Source organism: Malaya genurostris, chromosome 1 (genome assembly GCF_030247185.1).
Source record: "Malaya genurostris strain Urasoe2022 chromosome 1, Malgen_1.1, whole genome shotgun sequence".
Taxonomy (NCBI): domain Eukaryota; kingdom Metazoa; phylum Arthropoda; class Insecta; order Diptera; family Culicidae; genus Malaya; species Malaya genurostris.
The window spans coordinates 45,093,196-45,108,237 of record NC_080570.1 but is presented as its reverse complement, the minus strand read 5'-3'; the positions used below and the strand labels follow the sequence as shown (position 1 = coordinate 45,108,237).

At 37.1% G+C, this 15,042-nt stretch overlaps 1 protein-coding gene across 2 annotated transcripts in view; it reads left to right on the top strand.

The window, feature by feature from the left end:
- Positions 1–15,042, top strand: part of LOC131438452 (5-hydroxytryptamine receptor 1-like) — a 206,813-nt gene that overhangs the window by 181,125 nt on the left and 10,646 nt on the right. The gene's annotated exons all lie outside the window — the stretch shown is intronic.

Genomic DNA, 15,042 nt, shown 5'->3' with positions numbered 1-15,042 from the left:
GGTTCTATTTTTGGAGTTTTTCTTCACGACTTTTGGTGCTTCCAGAACAGGAAAAGGGGGGACCAGTAGTGCTTAAGTTTTTTCCTCACAAACTTACAAGCTTTGCAAACTAGAAGAATTTATCTGAGAATTTTATGGGATTTGTACCTGTTTTTGATCATCGTTCGTGAAATGACATTGATATTTTTCCTCTTATCACGCTTTGGTTCCGGAACCGGATCCGAATAAACTGTTCTAAAAATTTTTAGAAAACTATACGACTAGTTAGTGAAATTCGGTTAAGTCGTTTCCGAGAAAATTGAGTTTACATTTTTTCTCTAATTTTCACATATTACCATGTAACCATAAGACCTTTTATTTGAATCTAAATTTATGAAAATCGGACCTGGTTTCACTGAGCACACGTAACACAGCTTTTTCCGAAATATTTGTTTATTATTTTCGATTTCTCCGCAATTCAAAATTTTATACCGATATTCGAGTTCATAAATTACTACATGGAATGAAAAATCCCGTGCGTTTCACAGAAAAGACATGAATAGTTTCGAACCGTATATATTTTCGTTGAAAACAAGCCTCTAGATGGCCCAATACCAAATTTCATGACTATCTATCCACTAGTGTTTGAATAACAGCTGATCGTGTCAGACGAGTTCTAGTTTTAATCAAGCTATGGAAAAATACGAGTTTCGTGTCCTGGTGAACTATTCAACGGCGAAATTGAATGATTTGCGGTACAGATTGATCCACCATCCCCGGTATTCTCCAGTCCTGGCCCTCAGTGACTATTATCTATTTTAAAAACCTGAAAAAGCCTTGACAAATCTTTTTTTTTGTTTCGATGTGCATCAAAATGTTAGAGGACCGATGGGTCAAGTGTATCGCTCTATATGGAGATAATATTGAAGAATAATAATATATAAAATCGTCTTTTTGTTTGTTAGACCCAGCACTTCTCATTCCATGTAGTACCGTTTTCACTTGCAGTTGATCGTTTTACCGATATCAGCAAATTGATGATATCAACTTACCGGAATCTCGGTAAACAGTTTTAGACAGCCGGTGATTCATCAAAGTAGACAATTTGCTGCAGTTCAAAACATTCGAGATATCGAAACCAAATTTATCTAATATGATAATTCGATTTTTCGAGTTTCCACACACACCCACAAGATAAAGATTCTCTAATGCGTGGAACTTTTGATTGAATTGTACCGTTACTTGCGTTGTGAACGAATTCTGATTTACTGAAGTGCAAATAGAGTGCACATGTTTAAAAAAGCTAATTAGTTAGAGAATGGGTATTATCACATTATTAGAAGAGTTGTGTTGACATCAAACCGCATCCATTCTACACACCTTACATCAATTTTCGAGCTCGGTAAAGCAAAATGCCGAGACAGATCGGCAACTCACAATTTGGCTGATTGCTCAGTAATAAAGATTAGTTTTTCCGAGATTCATTTAGTAGATTCATTGATTTTTTTTTTGCAAAGTGCATCTTTTTGCCGAGATTTTGCAAAATTTTATGATGAACTCATCGGTGATTAACAATTATGCCGAATTCAGAAAATGTGTTTGCCAATATTCGTCTAGGCAACTGTCATTTACGTTCTACATTTTCGCCTGGCACTACGCAGTTATTTTCTGACGAGATATTTCGGAGGAAACGGTGATCATCAAAAAGAAAAAAACATATCTATCCCGTAAGTATAATAACTACAAATTATTGTTGATTACTTGTAGAAAGCTGCTCTCAGATCCAGATTTCACTGTCGGGAAGTTATTATATGATATTATATGAGTAATGTAATGTATACTTTTTGTGTTTATATGGAAATAAAATGAATTCTTGATCCTCAACTGAATGTTTACAATTAAAACAAAAACGAATTCTTTGTTTATTTTCAATTGCTAAAGGCTCAGTAATTCATTGCTGCTTTTGTCGAACCTCCAGTAAAGGTTAAAGACAGTAAACCTTATGCTGACAATTTCAGTAATAACTGACGTTTGTCAAATTTGAGATTGCCGAGACTCCGTGATTTTATCTTTTGCCGAGATGATTGCCGAGTACTCGGCGGTACAAAGATTCAGACATAAAGAAATAAGAGTGTACTGTGTAAACGATTTATCAGTATTTGGATCATCGTCTTCTCCATTTGAAAAATTGTTCCAAAAGCGACGAAGATCTCGATAATTGAAAGAAAAAAATAGATGGAAAATACCAAGAATTTCCTTTATTTTTTTTTTTAATTTGCCGAGAACTCGGCTATTCAAATCTTAGCATAGTTTTGCCGAGATCCGGGAAAAAATCAAGTGTTTGATTTCATAACCTTTCTATATGAGAAAAACGAGAACCAGTTTTAAGTCCATTTCGAAGTTTTCCGACCTCTTTTCTCGGTGCTCCTAGAACCAGAAACGGAGAACAGATGTGTTTTATCGAATGCGGAAATCGAATTGCGGATAAATTTCAAATAAAAAATTATATGATACTCTTGATATGAATCTAAGTTTGTAAAAATTTGTAGTGCCATCTCGAGGAAAATGAGGAGTCACATAGGTGGATATTTTTGGATCTCAACAAACTATTCCGAATGGTAGGTATGACACTGGAGTCTCATTTGTATTTGAGAAAAATAAAAAATATTCAACCCGTTTTTCGCAACGAAGTTTCCAATTTTAGGGCAAAAAAACGTTGGAAACTTAGTTCTAGATCCACAGCGATGGAGACTTAGTTCTAGATGCTAATGATCTTGAAATTGACAACGTAATCCGGAAAATAGATAATGCCGAATTCCTGCAACATCAACAGTTAATTTTCGCCAACTTATGAGATTAATCGGATGATTCTAAATCACAAAAAGTCCTCTTCGATTTGACTACTGTATTGGTGGTACTTCGATTGAAAGGACGACATGAGTTAAGCATGCTGGCGTTGTGCTCGATGAGCAACTGGTATTTGAGCAACATGTTAGTTACATAGTTTCATAAGCTTTCCGATGCTTGCGATTCGTGATAAGAACGACCAAAAATATTACGGATATTTATTACCTAAAATCTGTGTACTGTTCGCTCAATTCTTGAATATTGCTCAGTGGTTTGGAACCTATACTACCTTAATGATGTCAGTCGAATCGAATCGATACAACGCAGATTTATTCGTTATGTGCTCCACCGGTTGCGAGGTAAACAATCCACAACAGGTACCGAGGTATGAAAGTCGTGCGATGTTAATAGGAATTGACTCATTGCAAGCTCGGGGAGATTTATTCCGACATTTTGACAAATAGTATCGAATGCGTCGCGATTTGATAACCATCTGTCACAAGAAGTCATACGATCTAATATTCATGGTTCTATAGTTTGCTAATGAATGTTATCCGAATCGAGCTTACGGTTGCGGAGTAACGAGGTAAAATTAACAAAAAAAAATAAAATACATGTATTCGATTTTCTTAAAAAGTACGCAATAGTACGTAAAAATTGCCTCGAACTTCAATCTAGAAAATTGTGTTGAGAAATATTTTTACAAGCGTTAGCCCCACCTTTATAGATGTAAGTATGGAGTGGCGCAATATTTACCAATAAACGTGTAGGTACACGGTCAACGTGATTCGGATAATTGTAGGCACTCCGTTAGCAGATAATTGATACAAATAGAGGCCCTGTTTGGGGTCATTGAAGTACCGAAAGAAAGACCACCTTGGTGTACTATCCTTAAATTGTTACATAAATAGTGTAAACTTTGCGTCTGCTTAGCGGTTTAACTTGGAACTGCTAGGTGGATATTGCAGTTTAATTTCACTGCTAAAATACTGATAAGCCGCAGGCGAAACGAATTAAGTTCATGAAGCTGCTTCATCTGTTCATTCGTTTCACTTAATGAAACCTCCTCCTTTTGACCACTACTTGCAAGTGCTTAAAATACAAATGAAATTACAATTTATAGATCGTCAGTTCATTTTCGTGTCTTGTTTAATACCATTATAAACGGCTTACGCTTGTGAGAATCGAAACAATAAACAAGTGTTGAAAAGAATAAGACTAGTATTCTGAGATGAGCAAGTCTTTTTTTACTAACCACGAAAAAACTGATTCACTTGGAAAATTTTTATTATAAAACCGAAAATTCATGTTGAGAAAAGTTAAATCGTATACAAAAATGCGCACAAAAACTAAAATTGAAAAAAAAACGCTTGGCACACTTTGTTTCACTAAAATTTATCTAAATTGTCTTTTGAAAAAGGCAAAACTTGTCTATCAATTACTCAGGAGTAAGCCTAATTTTCTAAGTAGGGCACATGTTCGTGCAAATAGCAGAAACTTTACGTCTGCTTAGCGGTTTGTGTTTGACTGCTAGGTGGCATAACAGTTCAACGAAAACTGACATGCACTGGTAAGACTAAGGCGAAACGTGAACAATACTAAAATTGTTTAAGCATTTTTTTAAAATGATTATATTCGAAATATGACGAATCCTGCAAAAATATTATGTACTAGTGATTTTCCCAAAATCAATCAAATTTTTGAATTGAAAATACAGAAAAAAATATATCAAATTATAAACTGAAAAAAAAATCGATTTTCAAAATTTAATATCGATTTACAACAAAAATCATTTTTATTTAGATGAAATTTCGTCCCTAGATATATTCCCTACAAAACGTATATTGCATGCATAAAAACTCTCGAAGATTCCATGTCTTAATTTTAAAATTGGATTTTTTTTTATACGTACCACATTATGGAATACCATTTACGTGCATCACCTCAACTTACATCCCATGGCAACGAAACTATTTCAAATCCGCTGACTCCGTCTTACTATTTCAGGATGGATGAAAATGCGATTCTTATTATTACATTCCCAGTCCCACCAGCAGTCGACCTATTCATCGCATAGATCACATGCGGATCATTGATGGTGGACTCTACTGCAAGGAAGACTGGGTCGCAAGGCACACATCCCGGAGGCAACAGGCAACGCATTATTCCGACTCGAGCGAACCGAAATGTAACAAGTCGTTAATGGCGGTTAAGAGTTATGTTTATGTGGCAATAAAAGAACGACGCCTGTTGTTGTGTTACGTTCTGTTGGGTCGGGTCCTGATGAACACCCGCTCAACTCAAAGAAACTCGAGCCGAGTGAGTTGATGTACACCTTTTTCTTCTCCCTTTCGACGTAGGGAAATTCTCTGCCGCATACGATCCTGGTGAAATGGCTTTATTTTGTTTTTCTTTTTTTTTTTTGGCTTCCGTTACAATGAGATGAATTCCTGGGGCTGGGTTAGTCGCTTGATACGATAAAGTATAGTGAAAATATTACAAAACACGGAATCGGGCAGTGTTTTATTTGATGGTCTGTTTTATGTTCGGAACGGTTATTTATTACCATAAAGGGATTTTGTTTGATCTGTTTCAAAGTCGCACACTGAATAGAACTTTAAAAGTCATTGAAATGTGTCCAAACCAGTTCTTCGGGCACTGGAAGACGCCGAAAATTCAACGCCGTGTTCGTGCGATGAACAGGTTATAATGTGGGACGATAAAATAGGAAAATTTCATCACAATACACACGATAGCCGCCGGGAACGGAGGGAAAAGTTTTTGTTTTCTTATAATGCTACCCATACCTGTAGAAGCAGAACGAAAATTCCAGCATTTTTGCATGAATGTGGGGTTTTATATAACGTTGTAATAAGTTTATCGAATGTTTTTGTTTCTATTCAACCTTACGATGAACCTGGAACAAGGGTTCAGGGTTTCAAACTTCCATCGCCCCTCAGAAGGTCGAATGAATTGTATAACTTCCTTGATAGACCGACTGAGCTTACATATAAACTAAACTATTCAGAAGACGAATCTAGATTCGATAAGCAAATTATTTCCAAGCCAAATGGCCAAATGCTGCTTATTTTGGTTCTCCACAAAAATTAGGAGATTGACCGACTGCCGACGTATCCCACCGGAATAAATTCGATCTGAATCTCTCCAGGATATCAGAACCGTGAGAACAGTGTAATTGAGCTGAAATGACATTTCGATATGAGCCTTCGAGAACATGAGCTGTTTGTCATCTGTGTTCTTTGTGCAGTGCGAGATACGATGGTCCGGAGACAGCATGGCTGATCCAAGCATAACAAAGGATTTCAAGTTTTCCCTTCACATGGACTATCGTTTACCACCAATCAGTATATGCAAATATCCCGGGTGGGCACGAGTGTGCACGGACTTGCCCTACAACAGGTGAAACTGAACAGATAGGCATCGGATGATGAACGAAGAATGCAAAGGAATCGTTTACTTGTTCGGAGAATGGAAAAAGGGGACGATTTTTTTTGCTGTTCAATTTTGCCTAGCGCATGCCATTTAAGCTTTCAGCAAATTGATCCTAATTCAGTTGACCGTTTCATACAAAAAAAATGGTGAGAGTTCTCATGTTCAGTTGGGTATTTTCATTATTTCTATTTGTTCAAAATCAATCGTTATTCTAGTGCGAAAGATCAGTAGATAAAAAATTACAGGGTTGTGTACAATAAATAGCCACCCACAGTGACATTAAAAATGCAGTATATTTTCAATTTATACATAAATTCTAGGTTTGTTCAAGGAGAAATAACATATTCACAGTAGATGGTATACTGACTCCAAATTTCAACAGAACTTCAGCAATTTTCTGATTACCTTGAACTGTTAATGTTCACATTAAAACAACATCGTTTCGACTCGATTTGATTTTCAACGCAGAGATAGCTTTGCTTTGAGTGCCAAGACATTTTTATTTACAATTAATTGTCTAGATGTATTTATCAAAATAGGCCCTTTTCTAACGATTATATTCCTTGGAGAAGAAATCTGTATGAAATGTTCAAAACCGACGAATGTAACAATAAGAGATTCTCTTTGTTTACTTTATCTTTCAATTATTACGGTACTCTTGGCAATCCTTTACTCCAATTATTTACCGATAATAATAATTAAAGCTCTCATCCTTGAATCAGCACTGAAAGAATTACCGAAAAAGCAGGAATGTTTCGCAATAATCGAAAGTGAAAGTAAACAAAGAGAATCTCTCATCTTTACATTCGTCGTTTTGAACATTTTATACAGAAATGATTGACAAATAACAATCTTTTGTCGACGACTTACTTTACTATGGGGCGTTTTATCAAAATTTTACCCCTTTACAAGAATGGGTAGCAGGGCCGGTGAAAGAGGTGGGTACGGTGGTTAGTACTACCCACCCGAAAATTTCTAACGAAAAATAATAGTAATATTAGTATCATTTATAACAATAAAAGTAGTTTTAATGTAACTGAGAATAATAAATAAAATCAGAATTATAAAAATATAAAATGCTAGTACTCAAGGAAGAGCAAGGATGTGAAGATATACAACAAAAAGGTGAAGCGTGACAATGGTCATTTGAGCAAGCAGAAATCTTTTAGTGACTAAACTTTTACCTTCACCCAAAGGGATCAAGTTTAAGCATCTCATTCATGCAAATCACTCTCCGCTACCTGATGGAAACCCATCATGCTATTTTTACTTTCTTACTATTAGAGATAGTGAAGAACTGATTGTGTACGAGAATGCAGCCACAACTAGAAAATAACAACTTCTGATAACTATTCTTTTGTCGGTTCGGATAGTAAGTGGTAGAAGACCTTTATCGGTACTTTCCGGCATACCAGAGACTCGAGTGATTTGCATTGATGAGATGCTTAAGTTTAACTCCTCTTGCGAAAGTTAAGTTAGTAAAAGATTTCAGCTTGCTAAAATCAACCTTGTCACATCTCGCCTTTTCATACTGTATCTTCACATAAATGAAATCACTCAAAATCTTTTGACGTAGGATTGCGTCTTTGTTTTCTATACCAGAGTACAAATTTAAAATATAGAAGTAAAACCATATAGACAGTGGTTAGGTTTTGAACATCTACAACTCAACCAAACCACGAACAATGTCTAATCCTCCCTGTTTTTAAAACCATTGTCATTCCTCTAACTGATATGACGGATTCGTATACAGAAGTTCACGGTTTCCATATGATTTCTGCTCTTCAATGAGTGCGTTCGGATTTGAGAAAATTATTCACAGAAAACCAAATTCAGTGTCGAATCGACTTGCACTCTGTGCGGTTTGATACTGCTTTAGAAAAGGTTGCTTCCACATCGTCCAAAAAGTTCAGGAACTAACTAGGAAAACAACATTTCTTGAGCAAAATTTCTTTATTTATTATCTAAATTTTTTATATCATACTTATAGAATGATTTGTCCATGGCCTTAAAATAGGCTTCAGTCTCTCAGATCATCGAATGACAAGTAGTCGCTGGGGGCTAAGTTATTGAGAATATGGTGGGTGAAGAAACAGATCGGTGCCCAATACGTTCAATTTGGCCATTATTTTCATTGACTTGTGGCACGGTGCATTTTCTTGGCTAAAGATGATTTTTTCTGCTTCATATGAGGCCGTTTTTACGATTCCACACTTCAAACTCCTAACGCATTAATAATTAAAAACTTTTGTTGGTACTTCCTTTTCAAGATAGTCAACGTTAATTATACCTCGAGCATCTAAAAACTGACGCCATACTTGTTGCAGCTACCTGTTGCGTTTTCCCCGCCTAAATGTTGAAACAACACCGGAGAAAAAAGATAGATCCATGTTTCGTCCACTGTTTCATACCAACGCGAGAAATCCTTTTTATTGCGACTAAACAGTGCCAACCAGCTCTCTAGATTTTTGATGCGTTGTTGCTTTTGATAGATTGTGAGCGAACGAGGCACCTACATGGAAAAGATTTTGTTCATGCCCAGATTTTCGAATACGATCATAAAAGCACTTCCAATTCAATCGGATTTTGATTTTGTGTTCATCCATAACGATTATCAAAACTTGCTCACATTATTTCCGGATGACTGCTTAATTTGGTCACGTTAAAATCAGAAAAACAAAATATCGAAAACGTTTCAAGCTTCGAATTTACGCGTCTCATGCAAAGTTATATTGAAACAAGTAACATATATATTATTTAAAAATCGACTGAATAATACTTCAAAATAGTGGGTCGTTCTCTCTGGTACGAAAAATTACCCACCTGGGCTTAACATGTTTCACCGGCTCTGATGGGTAGATCTCGAATCGCGAATATCTCTTGTTGTGTTTATCGCAACAACATACCGAACTGATTTTATATTTGACGCTTCACTCTTCGCAAAACTTTCAAGGTAAATCCACAAGCTTTCGATTTATATTGGAAACTTTAGAGAATTTGCAATAATGGCTCCGTAATAATCAAAAGAGAAAGTAAACAAAGAGAGGCTCTCAGTTACAGTTGGGCCCTTTTGTCGTGGGACTATCGATATTTGCTTCTCCGTATCATCGGAAATGTGGTCAGCAATTTTTAATAAAATGTTCAGTAATATGAGATAGCCACAAATAACTAAAAATTAGAAACTTGAAGCGAAATCAATCTTCAGTTCAGCAACGCCATCACATGGCATCACATTCAACATATCATGTCAATTGTATGAGTGCGCAGTGCTGCTAGTTTATAACGAATAATATATATATTTATCAAATAACGTGTATCCTGGTAAAACTATGATGGGCTTCCTCACCACCAAGTGAAGCATAAAAAGGTGGAAATGCGCGGATTACCAGTCATTTTGGCATTGGTAACCGTCATTAAATCGGTCCTGGTAGCTGTCTGGTGACCACGATAGCTTTTCGACACTAAGAAAAAATCTAGCAAAAGAATTCAAATTTAACATCTTTTGTAGAAATCACTTCTGTGTAATTTCTTTTTATATTTACAGTAAAAGAAAATACCAAAATAAAAAGTTTCCATTTGGGGGACACGGGTATAGCGTGGTGGGATAGTCGATGCCTTTCACGAAGCCCACCTGGGTTCGATTCCCAACCCCGCACATAGGGTCAGAAAGTTTTTCAGGTCGGAAGAGGCGAATGACCTTAAGGTTAAAACCTCTATAATTAGAACAAAAAAAAAGTTTCCATACATTGTCAATATAGTATGTTTTTCTCGAAGTTCTTTTTTTCCATATTACAAAGACAAAATCATCCTCCAACACGACAATGCTCGGCCTCACGTCGCAAAAGTGGTCAAAAAGTACCTGGAAACGCTGAAATGAGAAGTCTTACCCCACCCGCCGTATTCCTCAGATGTCGCCTTTCTGACTTCCACCTATTCCGTTCGATGGCACACGGCCTGGTAGATCAACATTTTCAATCCTTCGAAGAGTAGGAAAAATGGATTGCTTCATGGATAGTGTCAAAAGAGGACTCCTTTTTTCGAGCCGGGATCCGAAAATTGCCGGAAAGATGGGAGGAAGTTTTAGCTAACAACGGACAATACTTTGAATAACACATCTGTAAGCACTTTTTCGCAATGAAGCTTTTAATTTTGGAAAAAACGGCGGAAGTAAAGTTGTACACCTGATATTATTTTCAATGCAAAATAAACCCAAATAACTTTCCATCCGTTTAATTTTGAATTGGGCCGTAGTTTTAGTTCAATCTAACTACACGATAGCAAATAGCTATCGAAATATAAAATTCTAACCAAAAGTCAAAATCATTCGCGAGAAATTCTTCGAAAAAAAACCTGTAATTTACACCTTAATAGATGTACGTGAATGAAGTACCGCAGTTTACGCAAATTTACGTTCTAAATCCTTCTTAATCCACCTAGTTGTGTGATAATGCTTTTCTTTTGCTATTTAAATAGTCTCATTACAACATTTGTAAGATTTTATCTACGGCCAATAGTATTGTCAGCTTATCAAATAATCTAATAGTAGCTTTCGAACGAGTCTAAGTATATTTAAATCGATTCTTGAGAAAATTGAGCGGTTAACAAAACAACGCATTTTGTCGGTTACGTCACTTTTGCACTGTATCTCCGGGACCAGAAGAGGTAGCCATTCGATCTTGGAACATCAATGGTCCAATAGCAGCTTTCAAGCGAGTCTAAGTTTGTTGAAATCGGTTCAGTCATCTCCGAGAAAATGGAGCGGTAAAAAATCAACGCGTTTTGTCGTTTACGTCACTTGCCGAGGAAATTTGGCGCCCGGGTCAAAATAAGAGATTTGCCGCCCCCATCGTTGGCTTAGTTAAGCAAAAAATTAAAGCTGAACTTTTCTCCGGAAAGCTGACTCAGGTGAGCAAAAAAAAGGTCCCAAGGATTACTTTGCCGCCCCCTAAAATTGTTGTCATTTGATCTTCGAACTTGACCAAGGGTATTATATTAGCTTCTTGAAATCGGTTCAGCTATCTCCGAGAAAATTGAGCGATAAAAAAACTTTGAAAGGTGCACATACACATCCACACACAGGCATTTTCCGATCTTGTCGAGCTGAGTCGTGTAACACTATGAACCTCCGAGGCTCCGCTCGAAAGTCGATTTTTCCAGTCATTTTATTACCTTTCTATAGAGGGGAAAGTATTATGAAGCGCCCCTGCTGACCAAAATGCCCTCTTTCATTTTTAAACACTTTTTTATAAACAAAAGTTTTATCACTAACACTATCTTTCCATAGGATCTTTTTGCTATGAAAGTTCGACTGTTGTCGTTTGCTGAAAAATATTAAAAATCTGAAAATATCATTATACTAAATAAGCATTTCATCCGTATAAAACGCCTCATGGTCGGTTGCTACTTAGTAACTAACTCATAGCAGTACTAATATCTCTATTTACGGTATAGCATGCAGAGAAACAAAGCCTTTTCTTTGATACGAATATGACTTTTCTAAACGCCGTCACTCGACGGACATTATGTCCCACCATTATCGAGATTCAACAGTATGCTTCGATTTAAAATATTGTTTTATGAATTTATACCGGTTAATAAAACAAAATGTAGCGTTGGAAGAATCGAAAATGTTGCTTCACGATTGCTATCAGTTGAATATGAAAATAATTTCTGATGCAAATAAACCTTTTACTACTTTTCTTCTATATCCTTTTCCTGCTTTTCTTCTATATCGACATTGGGCAGTTCGGTGGGTTGATGTGCTTTTCCACGAATTGTACATTATTTTTTGACAACCACTATAAAACAGAGTTGGCGTAGTGGGCTGTAGCCAAATCCGGCCAGAAGAGAGGAGGAGCCTTATGCTTTCTGTACAGTTGCAGCATTCTCTTCTTCAAACATTCTTCCTCGTACACCTTGGCGTTAATTGTGCCCTTCGTGAAGAAAATCGACGACCGCAAACCACAGGTACAAATTGCTTGCCAGACCAACACCTTCTGCCCAAACTTTTCCATCGCCACCGTGGTGTCAGCGTCGTCCAGGTCCTGGTACACCGATTTCGTATAATATTGCGGTCCGGGCAGCGCTCGAGAGTCTTCCTTGGCGTAGGTTTCGTCGTCAATCAGGATGCATCCGTCTTTATTCTGTAGAATTCGGTTATACAGTTTTCGCGCTCTTGTTTTGGCCTGTTTTCAGGGTGTTCCGAACTTTGATCCGTTGAATCATGCCGATGCTGGTGTTGAACTGCTTGACCAAATCCCGCGTCGACGCCGATGGGTTTTTGCTGATGTACTCAACCACTTTTAAGTCCCGGCCTGGCTGGCTGGGACCCGTTTTCCTACCGAAACTTCTCGATAATATTTTTGACACTGGTGTGGTGCACTTTCACCCGTTTTGCAATTTCGTTGTACGTGACACCACTTTCTGAGCACCAAGTGTGCAGAATTTTCTTTCGCGTTTCCGGGTCAATTCGACTCATCATTGAAACGATAAACCGTACCGAAACCCATCGATTGCCAGCTGTTATTGACATGTAAACAAGCATGTCACCGCAAAACACGCTGCAAAAAAGTAAGCCATTTCAGAGTAATAACTGTTTGAATGTTGCTAACTACTTATCGATACACTCCTTATGACGCTCCATTTATGTACATCTTATAAGATGTAAAGTCATAGGATTTTTTTCAAACTGTATAGAAATAATTACTGAACATCGAAAGGGAAGTTTGATGTGTAGGGAAAGCTTTCCACCGGTCTGTGGACTGCTGCAAATCCTTTTAACAATTTAATCACAACTCAAATTCATTCCCGATTACTGAAAATCATTAAAAGTGGTTTTAATGGTTATCGAAACCGAATCAATTACCACCACCTTCATGATAAAAATAAACAATTTCGTGCTTCAGAAAAAAGGGTTTTTTTAATGTGGAACACATTTTTGTTTTCTATATAGGGGTGCAAACTAGAAACTCAAGAAAAATTCACGTAGAAATGTGGTCAGGTTTTGAACAATTACAGCTCAGTCAATTTTGTATCAATTATTAATATCATGTCACCATTTGATTGGAAATATTTCTACTCATTGATTTGAATGTTCATAGCCATGTATTTTTAATTGTATATAATTGAAATGTTGCTTAATAGCTAGCAGTGTCCTATTTTGTCTGCAACAAATCTCCGGCATACCGGATTGCCCTGCCATAGTTGACGGTTTTGAAGGAGTAAGCGATATATCAAAGGGAAAGCAGCGCTCTGATTGGTCAATCGATGCAAAAGCGAAGCTGTTGGAAGCACGCGAAGCTATAAATATAAGCAAAATTATAGCTAACGTTTCAGTCCTACACGTAGGTTGTTAGAGGTAGGTTGTTGCTAGACAGTGAGAGTGCCATAAAACAATTTGAAGCTTTAATTGGTATGTTCTGATCTTGTGCTCGGATGAAATTCCATGTTATGTCGTTTCGCCTGAGAAATTGGCAACTACCCCAGAATGAATTTTGAGTGCATAAGATTAATTTCTTATTTATATAAGATGAACTCGATTGATAATGAGAAAAAGTTTCTCGCTTCAACCGAAATCGCAGAGTGGTAGTAATGGTAGCGTAAAGCTATAAAAATAACTACTTGCATACGGAACTTGAACACAAGCTTGACGAAAAGAAGCTTAAATATCGATATCTGTATCGCAAGCATGTACAAACATATCATTGCATACACTTGGGCTATTGATGTAATTTCGTCGGCTAAAAAAACAAATACAAATCATGAGAAATATAGTCTATATTCTGGGTTCGCGTGTTCGGTGTTGGTTCATAATAAAGACTAAGCAGACTCTCGTGCATTTGCGGATTCAAAAGTGTGACGATTAATTGAAAATGTCGATCATTAGAAATTTTGGTTGCCTTGTTCCACATCAATGGCTCGAACAACCCCATGGGGCTGATCATTGAAGTTTTTTCCTCGACATTCTGTTTCCGATTCAATGCATAGCCGTTCAAATCGAACTGCCATGGCCACTTAACAGTTCCTCCAAAAACAAAGTTTTTTTCGATGATATGTAATGCATTTTCTGGCAATAGTTTTGGAAAACAGCATAGCATGGGAAAGGTTTTTTGCCTTTCTCTATAGAAAGGTATTAGAATTGCTGGAAAAACCGACTTTCGAACGGAGCCTCGGAGATCATAGTGTACTATACCATTCGACTCAGTTCGTCGAGATTGGAAAATGTCTGTGTGTGTGTATGTGTGTGTGTGTATGTGTGTGCACTTTTCGAAGATATTTGAACGCGCTCAATTTTTTCAGAGATGGCTGAACCGATTTGAATAAACTTGGGCTCGTTTGAAAGCTACTGTCGTGCCATTGATCAAGTTCAAAGATCAAATGGCTGTGACTTTTGGTTCCGGAGGTATGATTGTATAAGTGATATAACCGACAAAAAGCGTTGTATTTGAACGCGCTCAATTTTCTCAGAGATGGCTGATCCGATTTTAACAAACTTGGGCTCGTTTGAAAGCTACTGTCGGGCCATTGATCAAGTTCGAAGAGCAAATGGCTGTGACTTTTGGTTCCGGAGATATGATTGTATAAGTGACATAACCGACAAAAAGCGTTGTATTTGAACGCGCTCAATTTTCTCAGAGATGGCTGATCCGATTTTAGCAAACTTGGGCTCGTTTGAAAGCTACTGTCGGGCCATTGATCAAGTTCGAAGATCAAATGGTTGTGACTTTTGGTACCAGATATATGATGGTATAAGTGACGTAACCG